At 30.0% G+C, this 11,970-nt stretch overlaps 2 long non-coding RNA genes across 3 annotated transcripts; one reads left to right on the top strand and one right to left on the bottom strand.

Annotated features, from left to right (window-relative positions):
- Positions 1 to 548: 548 nt before the first annotated feature.
- On the bottom strand, positions 549 to 1,744 carry LOC126881851 (uncharacterized). Its single transcript, XR_007697034.1, has 2 exons — positions 1,605 to 1,744; positions 549 to 730 (listed from the first exon to the last, which is right to left on the bottom strand). It is a non-coding gene; the product is annotated as an uncharacterized LOC126881851 (long non-coding RNA).
- A 529-nt stretch (positions 1,745 to 2,273) lies between these two features.
- Positions 2,274 to 5,785, top strand: LOC126881853 (uncharacterized). Of its 2 annotated transcripts, XR_007697037.1 has the most exons (3): positions 2,274 to 2,604; positions 2,665 to 2,878; positions 5,605 to 5,785. It is a non-coding gene; the product is annotated as an uncharacterized LOC126881853 (long non-coding RNA). The 2 variants fall into 2 exon arrangements; XR_007697036.1 differs by having other exon boundaries at positions 2,665 to 5,785.
- The last annotated feature ends 6,185 nt before the right edge of the window (positions 5,786 to 11,970 follow it).

Raw genomic sequence — 11,970 nt, 5'->3', positions numbered from 1 at the left:
AATTTAGCGATATTAACTTATACATTTAGATTGTATTGATTGTGTACCACCTTCAGACGAGTTTGGAAACTACCACTGTCACAGTGACAGTTTTAGTTGACATACTCCTCTGATATGTGTAAAGGTGGGAAACAATCAATATAAAATAAAATTTAAAGGTTAATTTCGCTAAATTTCCCAGCTCGACTAGTTTCATTTCTTTTTATCACACAACTAAATATGTTGTCCGTCTTTTGTGCTATTTTGCCGGTTATTAGGGCACTCATCACTGTACATCCTTGCTGATGTGACAATACCTCCTATCTGTTTTTTCATGAGTTTTGTAGGAGATGGAAAAACATGTTTTAAGGTCACCTCCTGTGTTCATATGTAAGTTTTGACTTGTTTTGTAGTTTTTACTACAAAACAAGTCAAAAAATATCATATGAAAACAGGAGGTGACCCTAAGACAAGTTTTTAGTCTCTCTTACGAAACTCATGAAAAAACAGATAGGATGTATTATTACATCACTGACGATATGTGGCCATACCAATTAATACATACTTGATAAATATAAACATTTTTATTGAACAAAATCTTTTCATACATTTTTTTAATGCAATTTACTGATATTCCTAAATATTTCAAAAAAATGTGTCACATTTGCTTTGTAAACCTTTCTTTTGCCTTTCGTAGCCACATATTCCGTTTCCTTCCTGGGTTTTTGTAGACCACTTCTCTCAGCTGATTCTAAAAAAAAATAAAATAAATGGTAATTTTTCTATCCTTTACAATTAACAATCAGAAGAAATATTTACAAGTAATAATATGCATAAATAATAATATTTTGTATTTTGACAATGACGTCTGATTTGGAAGTTGAAAGATTAATAAAATTATTTTTTAAGTTAAATTGTGGCTTATTTCCCAATTAGAATAGTTAATTACAAAAATGCCTCAAATAACTAGCTTCAGAACAATAAATAATTCGTTTCATACCAACATTCGTCCAAAGTCAATTATACCTGTAGTATTTCCATGAAAAGATTCTTTAAGTGAATTTTGCATAGTTTTCTTTAAAATATCTCTATCAGGCCAGAACACAAATTTTTTTAACCTAAGACACATTATATACAAAGTATTTTTGAAATAAGTTGATACCGGGTAGGGTGAAATACTAAACCTATATCCCAAATCTTTATAATCTAAGTTTAAGCTTAGTTTAGCTAAAGTAAGCAATACTTGATCACTTGGTGACAAAACAGTATTTTGATGGTATTTGATAAATGGTGTAATATACTTTAAAGCTATTTTAAAAACATTGTAATTTGCTAAACCAGTATAATTTTTAGTTTTGGCATCATCATTTTCTATACTTTCACAAGATAAAGCTAATTTCTTAAGCTGATATTTAAAATCCTGTGTTAATGTTAATGACATAAAATGTATTTGTTAATTTTTCCATTGTAATATATGTTTGACTATTTGGCAAAATCTTGTCTTCTACTAAACTAGCTTTTATACCAAATAACTACTATCTACCACTAACTATCCACTGTTTCTAAATCTACTAAAGTAACAGTAATGTATCATTAATGAAAAATGTGTAAAATCATAGACCTACCTAGTATTTGTAGAATATAAGACAGTCCAGTGTCTTATAAATCATTTCAAGAGGAATAAAAAAGCAATTTTTTCTTGTAGGTACCCTTTTCTTTTAATTCTCCTTTGGTACCTTAATTCCCATTTTAGATTTTGGGGAACTCATTTCATTGTGTTTATATACCCCATATTTATTGAAGGAACCCAATCTGGATTGTTATTATCAGTTAAGTCGGCTGGTTTTCCTACAAGATTAGACTGTTAACATCTTCAAAAATGGTTAATGTTCAAATGTTGTAACTTACCAGATATAAGATGATTACAGGGGAATTTCCATTTTGCTAGTAAAATCTTAATATTTTATTGCATTTTACCATTGTTGTTGTCTCTCAGATGATAACTATAACTTATTTAGTTACATTGGTTCAGTTTTGTGCTTAGAATGTAGCACTGATGGTAAGTGGTAAAAGCTAACTTTATCACGATTACTTTGCATTTCACACTTCAAAACACAACACCAATGAGGCATATTATCTTTCTAAATTAATACTTCCAGAGAAAATGTTAAATTAATCTTTGTACAACAACTAAAATGATCTAAAACCATAAGAACCTGATAGAATAATATTCAATGTTTGCCTTCCGGTAGCCATATTGATTTAATTTTGACAGCATCTTGGAACGGCCTATAGACATTGAATATTATTCTATCAGGTTCTTATGGTTTTAGATCATTTTAGTTGTTGTACAAAGATTATTTTAACATTTTCTCTGGAAGTATTAATTTAGAAAGATAATATGCCTCATTGGTGTTGTGTTTTGAAGTGTGAAATGGAAAGTAATCGTGATAAAGTTAGCTTTTACCACTTACCATCAGTGCTACATTCTAAGCACAAAACTGAACCAATTTAACTAAATAAGTTATAGTTATCATCTGAGAGACAACAACAATGATAAAATGCAATAAAATATTAAGATTTTACTAGCAAAATGGAAATTCCCCTGTAATCATCTTATATCTGGTAAGTTTCAACATTTGAACATTAACCATTTTTGAAGATGTTAACAGTCTAATCTTGTAGGAAAACCAGCTGATAATAACAATCCAGATTGGGTTCCTTCAATAAATATGGGGTATATAAACACAATGAAATGAGTTTCCCAAAATCTAAAATGGGAATTAAGGTACCAAAGGAGAATTAAAAGAAAAGGGTACCTACAAGAAAAAATTGCTTTTTTATTCCTCTTGAAATGATTTATAAGACACTGGACTGTCTTATATTCTACAAATACTAGGTAGGTCTATGATTTTACACATTTTTCATTAATGATACATTACTGTTACTTTAGTAGATTTAGAAACAGTGGATAGTTAGTGGTAGATAGAGTTATTTGGTATAAAAGCTAGTTTAGTAGAAGACAAGATTTTGCCAAATAGTCAAACGTATATTACAATGGAAAAATTAACAAATACATTTTATGTCATTAACATTAACACAGGATTTTAAATATCAGCTTAAGAAATTAGCTTTATCTTGTGAAAGTATAGAAAATGATGATGCCAAAACTAAAAATTATACTGGTTTAGCCAATTACAATGTTTTTAAAATAGCTTTAAAGTATATTACACCATTTATCAAATACCATCAAAATACTGTTTTGTCACCAAGTGATCAAGTATTGCTTACTTTAGCTAAACTAAGCTTAAACTTAGATTATAAAGATTTGGGATATAGGTTTAGTATTTCACCCTACCCGGTATCAACTTATTTCAAAAATACTTTGTATATAATGTGTCTTAGGTTAAAAAAATTTGTGTTCTGGCCTGATAGAGATATTTTAAAGAAAACTATGCAAAATTCACTTAAAGAATCTTTTCATGGAAATACTACAGGTATAATTGACTTTGGACGAATGTTGGTATGAAACGAATTATTTATTGTTCTGAAGCTAGTTATTTGAGGCATTTTTGTAATTAACTATTCTAATTGGGAAATAAGCCACAATTTAACTTAAAAAATAATTTTATTAATCTTTCGACTTCCAAATCAGATGTCATTGTCAAAATACAAAATATTATTATTTATGCATATTATTACCTGTAAATATTTCTTCTGATTGTGAACCCTTAACTTGGTGGTGTGTACTCCAGGATACGTTGTTTATTATAATTAATTTCTCTATATATACGTAAAGTTGCCGCGAGATTTTAAACGTACCCTCTCCATAAAGTATTCGCCTAACCAATAAATTAATTTGAATGTCATACACAGAGATTTCCACCAATGAGAGAGCGTTTTATGTAAGCGTGCTAAAAATGGCTTCCAAAAAAGGTGTTAGTTTGTGTCATTCCGAAAGTAAATTCATTTTTTCAATGTTTTAAGTTAATATATGAATTGGTAAACTATAATTCTAGATAATTAGGTCTGCAAGAAACAATCGTATAAAATAATTTTCAGGATTTGTTTATAAACAAACAGATAGGATCACTTTGAAAAGTAGTATCTCTGAAAATACATTGCCAGGTTAGCGGCAATTTAGATAGTATCCTTGAATATACATTGGCAGGTACTGATGAAAATTCAATGAGTATCTTTTTGGATACATCACCCGGTATACGGACAAATACTAACTGTTTCTTATTAGCTACTTTGCCCATTAGAGAATTAACAGAAAAGTGATAAAAACATTTGGTATATTATGTTTGTAATGATTGATCGTATGTTCTTATCTACTCCAAAAGCTTGTATGTATGTCCCAGCTTGTATGTATGAATCATATGTATATCCCGCCAATATTTCTTGAAAGTATTAGTATAAAAAAATGTTACAGTATGTTTTCATATTATCGAATTCTATTTTTTACATATTAGGTATATACAGTGCGTCTATAAAGTAACGCATAAATTCATTAGATATTATCTAAATAAACATAGAAATTCCCGAAACAGATCGATTTTTATTTTTAAATTACGATTTTTTGGCATAATACAAGTGACGTCATCCATCTGGCCGTGATGACATTATCGATGACACCGAAAAAGAAGATTCGTAGTCATGTCATATATTCGTAGAATATACCTGGAGAAGATGTCAGAAAAGATCTTTTCGGACACTTTCCAACTTTTACAACCAAAGGACGATGCCGAAACTGTTGCAAAGGACAAACAGCAATGAGTTGTACAAAATGTAGGGCAAGATTATGTTTGACGGAATCCCGTAATTGTTTTTATGATTTTCATAATATCTAAATTTTGTAATATTTTATACTTATAATTACTTTCTACTTTTATTTTTTGAGTGTACCAAGTTTTATTTGAAGTTTTGAATTTAAGTTTTAAAAATAAGTGTTTGATCACCATTGTAGTTTATTTATAATTTATAAATGTACATGATTATATATTAATTGATACAATACTATGTGTATGGTTGAAACCCCTACACAAAAAGCCATCTATTCATAATTGAAGTAACACAAAACTCCACAAAATAAAATGACAACATTAAACAAATCTACAAATGTTTCGCTAAAAGTCTTGAAAATTCTAAAGACTTTTAGCGGAACAATTTATTGTAGATTTGTTTATTGTTTTCATTATATTTTGGGGAATTTTGATAATTTTGCTTTAATTCAATGACCCAATAATATTTAATATATTGGTTCAAACTACAAATATACATCTTGGCAATGTATCTTTCTAGATACGGAGGTATTTTTTTAATAACCTGGCAATGTATCTATTGGGTATCAGTACTTGTTTTATAGTGTTCCTGGCAATGTGTCTTGCGAGGTACATTGTAATGTACGGTACGCCTAGTAGTGTATCTTATGGGATACAATATGTCAATAAAATGTCAAAAAATTTAAAATAGAAAAAAAACTGCAATTGACTCTGATAATGGAGCCCTCTAAAAATGACATCCAGTAAGCAAAAACATTTTTCTTACAGCGGTTATAGGCGCGCCAAGTTAAGGGTTAATTGTAAAGGATAGAAAAATTACCATTTATTTTATTTTTTTTAGAATCAGCTGAGAGAAGTGGTCTACAAAAACCCAGGAAGGAAACGGAATATGTGGCTACGAAAGGCAAAAGAAAGGTTTACAAAGCAAATGTGACACTTTTTTTGAAATATTTAGGAATATCAGTAAATTGCATTAAAAAAATGTATGAAAAGATTTTGTTCAATAAAAATGTTTATATTTATCAAGGATGTATTAATTGGTATGGCCACATATCGTCAGTGATGTAATAATACATCCTATCTGGTTTTTCATGAGTTTCGTAAGAGAGACTAAAAACTTGTCTTAGGGTGACCTCCTGTTTTCATATGATATTTTTTGACTTGTTTTGTAGTAAATTAAACTATCTATGAACTACAAAACAAGTCAAAACTTACATATGAACACAGGAGGTGACCTTAAAACATGTTTTTCCATCTCTCCTACAAAACTCATGAAAAAACAGATAGGAGGTATTGTCACATCAGCAAGGATGTACAGTGATGAGTGCCCTAATAACCGGCAAAATAGCACAAAAGACGGGCAACATATTTAGTTGTGAGATAAAAAGAAATGAAACTAGTCGAGCTGGGAAATTTAGCGAAATTAACCTTTAAATTTTATTTTATATTGATTGTTTCCCACCTTTACACATATCAGAGGAGTATGTCAACTAAAACTGTCACTGTGACAGTGGTAGTTTCCAAACTCGTCTGATACGTCTGAAGGTGGTACACAATCAATACAATCTAAATGTATAAGTTAATATCGCTAAATTTCCCAGCTCGACTAGTTTCATTTCTTTTTATCTCACTACTTAATACGTTTTCCATCTTTTGTGCTATTTTGCAGGTTATTAGAGCGCTCATCACTGTATTTCTGGTATATCCAGGGAATGTCTACAAAATATATTTTGAATGTCCAAAGAACAGTTTAAAATTAGAAATCAACCTCGATGGATGTAATTAGCAATTGCTCCTAAAAAACTGTTGTTTTACAAGTAAATATCAACAATTAATTATTAAAGTTATATCAAATAAGCTGAATTAGTACAAGGAATTTGAAGATCATCTTTCTTTTTTTGGAAAAACAATTTGTTTGTCTGTAAATTGCAATAATTGCAATGCAAAGTTTGTACCTTTAGTTTTTCTTTTTTAAACAAAAACTTGAAGCAATTAGGACAAATTGATAGTGATAGATAAGTAATTACCATATACCAGTGAAGTGACTTACTATCTTTATTAAAGGGTTTATTTTTGACATTTTGTTGAATATTCAAATATGGGCAAATGCTTGTTATGCAAGAAAGATGCATAAAGATAAGACTTCTTTCAAGTGTGATGGATGTAAGAGGGCTATACATATTAATTGTGCCAGTATAACAGCTACAGAAGTAAGATGTCTTCAATTGGCAGCAGATACTAGGAAATTAAAATATTTTTGTGAGGATTGTGAGCAAGGTTTATTGTTAGTACCAATTTTGAAGTCTATGGTTGAAGATCTAAAGATTGAGGTAGAGAAACTTAAGTGTGCCAATGAAAAATCCTTACACGAAAAGGATAATCAGATTTGTGATCTAAGGAAGACTATTGATGAACTGAAATGCAACTCCAATGCGCCAGGTTTGCCATTTGAGGAAATGTTCATAGAAATAAATGATAGAATTGTAAAATCTAACAATATTATGTTATTCAATGTTCCCGAATTGAATTCTGAGAATATTGAAGATAGGATAAAACAAGACAAAGCCAAAGTCGAGGAAATTATGAAACAAATGGGAAAAGATGAAGCGTTGGAGGATTTAGTGAAGGTTGTTCGAGTAGGAAAGAACACGGGTGGTAAGTCTCGTCCACTTAGAGCTATTTTTTCCAATAATGGTGTTGTTAAGGACATTTTAAGGAGTAAGAAAAGACTACAGAACTCAACAATCAAAATAAATAGTGATCAAACAAATATGCAAAGGGATATGTTCAGTAAAGCTTGGAAAGAATTAAAAGACAGACAAAATAAAGGCGAAAAAGACATTGCCATAAAATACAGAAATGGTGTACCAAAAATTGAATCATTCAAGAAAGAAGGAAAAAACTAATCTCATCCCCATTACAAGTTTATTGTCAGAACGTCGGAGGACTTCGTACAAAAATTCAAGATCTGATTAGTTCTATTTTATGTTCTGATTATGACATTTTTATATTTGTTGAAAGTTGGTTACACGAGGATATTTTAGATAGTGAAATTAAAATACCTTCATATAGAACTTTTAGATGTGATCGTGATAATAGTTATAAGTCAAGAGGAGGAGGTATTTTGATTGTTGTTAAAGACTACATTAAGGTAACTGTGCTGAAACCCTTGTACAAATCTATTGAACAACTTTTTCTTTTATGCTCATTTGGTAAAGAAAATTTTATAATTGGAGGGGTATATATTCCACCAAAATCCGTAGAACAAATATATGAACAACACTGTTTATCAGTCGAAGATATATCCCAAAGGTATAATCATCATAAGACATATATATTCGGAGACTTTCAACCTTCCGGAAGCTTCATGGGATAACAATGAATCAGGTGTCTTGGTGAATTGTCCTCAAGGTTCACATGCATTGTACTTAGCTGAGTTTTATGGGTACTTGAATTTTTTCCAGATGATTAATATTCCAAATGAAAGAAATGTGTTTTTAGACTTAATATTTACAAATGTTTGTGATTTACAAGTAGCAAAAGCCTCAGATCCGATTTTTAAAAATAGTTATCATCACATAAGTTACACTTACAATATTAGTTTGTGTGAACATCGAGGTAAGTCATTAGAATATACTGAATTTTATCATGATTTTGTAAATGCAGACTATGAAGGTCTCAATAACTATCTTTCAATGATACCTTGGGAAGACCATTTGAATTTGTCAAATGTTGATGATGCTTTAACAGAATTTTACAACATACTTAATATGTCACTATCATTGTTTGTACCGGTGAAAAGATTTAAAACTTCTAGTTATCCAAAATGGTTTGATGCCAACTTGCGTTATTTAGTTGTACAGAAAAAAATTGCTCATAAAAATTATTTAGCTTCCTGTAATCAAGAGGATTATGTGATTTTTTCAGAACTTAGGAGATTGTGTAAGGATCTATCAAATCAATGTTATAACACTTATCTGAATCAAGTAAATCATAATTTATGCAGTAATCCTAAGTACTTTTGGCAGTTTGTAAACAGTAAGAGAGCATCAAATGATTTACCAAACAGTATGTACTATGGTAATGCTATAGCAACAAACGGACAACAGATTGCAAACTGTTTCCGTCAATTTTTTTCAACAGTTTATTCGCCACAATCAAATATTAATAACTTGGAAGTAAAGGGAAACAACAATCTTTTTATACCTAATTTTTCAATATCAGTGAAAGATATTTTCAACAACATTTTATCCCTACCCAATAAGTTAAGCAGTGGTCCAGATGGTATTCCCGATTACTTTCTAAAGAACTGTATATATTCACTAACTAATCCTTTATATCTTCTTTTTGAGTCATCATTAAAGACATCAGTTTTCCCAACTTTATGGAAGCACTCTTATATCTGTCCAATTTTTAAATCAGGTAATAAACAAGACATAACAAATTATCGAAGCGTTTGTAAACAATCCTCTATACCAAAACTTTTTGATAAACTATTGCACGATTAATTAAAATTTTATTGTAAAGAGCGTCTAATACACAATCAACATGGATTTTCTCAGAATAAATCAACGGTAACAAATTTAGTACTCTTTGAACAAAAAATATTAAACGCGTTGGAGAATAAAAGTCAGATGGATACTATTTATACTGACTTCTCCAAGGCATTTGACAGAGTAGATCATAACATGTTATTGGGAAAATTAAATGCTTTTGGCTTCAGTCATCAATCCTTACAATGGTTCAATAGCTTTTTAAGAGATCGCACACAGCAGGTGAGAGTAGGTTGTTTTAATTCAAATATAATTCATGTGACATCAGGAGTACCCCAAGGAGCTCACTGTTCACCTTTGTTATTTAATATATTTGTGAACGATATATCAGAGTGTTTTAGAAATTGCGATTTCCTGATGTTTGCAGACGATTTGAAATTATTTAAATCCGTAGATTCAAATGTTGATGTAACATTAATTCAAGAAGATTTAGACCGGTTGAGTATTTGGTGTGAGAATAATATTTTGCATTTAAATGTTGCTAAATGCTGTTATATAAGCTTTTATAGAGGTAATAAAAAATATGATACTTCTTACACAATTAATGAAAATGTTGTCTTATGTTAAAACAATAAAAGACTTAGGAGTCACATTTGATGAGCAGTTGCGTTTTGTGCAACATATAAATGGTGTAACAGTAAATGCATCAAAATCTTTGGGCTTTATCATTCGCAACTGTCTGAGACTATCTGTAGGGGCTTTAAGAACGGTATATTATGCTTTGGTTGTATCTAAAGTGGAATATGCATCTATTGTATGGTCTCCACAATACCAAGCTCATTCTACTACGTTGGAGAGATTGCAGAAAAAATTTTTGAGATATATTGTGCATACAAATTAAACATACGCATTACTAATCATGATTATACCTATATTTTAAAAACACTCAACATGAATTTATTAAAAACTCGACGAGATAACTCTGATTTGGTATTTGTGTTTAAATTAATAAATGGTTTAATTTGTTGTTCTGAACTTCTCCAATCTATTAATTTATATGTTTCCTCCAGAAGTCTCAGACATGTTGATTTGTTTTATATACCTTTTCATCGGACAAACTATGGTATGCATTCGCCCATTGAGCGAACACTAAAAATTATAAACGAGAATAACTTGGAAATGTTTGGTGTCTCCTTGGCTGGTTTTAAGAATCGGATTAAAAGAGCTTGACAGGTACTTTTTGTTTATTTGAACTGATTTGTGTAATAGATGTAATATGTGTAATGGATAACTATTAATATTTCGTTTTTGTTTAATAAGTATGTAATTAAGATTTATTTTACTCTAGTTTAGTAGATATTACAGAGATTGATTTTATACTGTATGTGTTGTAATGGGGGTAATCCCGTAAATAAATAAATAAATAAATAAATAAATAAATAAATAAATAAACATTCGTGGACATTCATGGAATGTTCCAATAAGACATTCAGGTAATGTTTAAAATGCTGACACAGGATTTTCCTGGCATGTTCAGGGAACGTGTTTTCGGGGATATTCCAGGAATTTTTCAATGTCTGTGTACCTTCTATGGACATATATGAAATATTTTGGTGTTATTAGCACCGCACTCCACTTGCGATTTGTAATCAGGAAGATTGAACACATTGTTTCAAATACAAGTCAATCCATTTGTAACTAAATAATCATGGATTGACTTCTATTTGAAAGAATGTGTTCAATCTTCACGACTACAAATCGCAAGTGGAGTCCGGCGCTTAGAGCTACTTCCTCTTCGGTATTATGTATTATACTACAGAAATTAGGAACTTTCCTTCTAAATATATGTATGCATCTTGGCCATCAAACATTTTTTTAAGGGGTTACATAGGTCTTATGGGTAAAAAAAGTGACTTTTTAAAAAAATTCTATCTCGAAAACTAAAATTTATTTTTATTTATAATTGGAACATGTAAAAGTATAGTACTTAAGGTAGTCTCAAAAAAAGTTTCAGCCAAAAATATTCATTTTTGTAGAGTTTAAGTTTTTTTGCGGTGGGCAGCATAACTAAGTCCAGTCTCATTTGAAATCAAAAAGTTTCTTGTAGTTTATACCTCTGGCTAGTAAATGAACGAAGGAATTAAAAAAAATGAAATTTGAAGATTTTACATAAGTTTAAACACATTTTTGACCCCAATTTTTCTCATTTTTAAAGTAGTTTTTTTTGATAAAACAAAAATGACCTCATCTAATAAAAAAATCTTTGTTCATTCACTAACCAGAGGTATTAACTACAAGAAATTTCAGATGAGACTGGACTTGTTATGCTGCTCACCGCAAAAAAGGGCTGTTGTCGAAAAATTGCAGTCAACTCTACAAAAATGAATATATTTGGCTGAAATTTTTTTGAGTGTACTATACTTTTACATGTTCCAATTATAAATAAAAATAATTTTTAGTTTCCAAGATATAATTTTTTTAAAAAGTCACTTTTTTTACCCGCAAGACCTATGTAACCCCTTAATAACTGCCTTTCCATGCTGTAGCAAACTTAACAAATTGTTGATTTCAAATTGTAACAGTTAAGTTTTGCAAAGTATGCTGCCCTCTTGTATCTTCTGTGTTATCTTCATCATACAATTACTTCATCTAAAAACTTTCTGCGATATATACATTTTGTTGCTAAAATTATTTCCTGATCCATGGGTTGAATA

The sequence above is a fragment of the Diabrotica virgifera genome, chromosome 3, assembly GCF_917563875.1.
Source record: "Diabrotica virgifera virgifera chromosome 3, PGI_DIABVI_V3a".
In the NCBI taxonomy this organism is placed as follows: domain Eukaryota; kingdom Metazoa; phylum Arthropoda; class Insecta; order Coleoptera; family Chrysomelidae; genus Diabrotica; species Diabrotica virgifera.
This window is presented reverse-complemented; position numbering and strand designations above follow the sequence as displayed.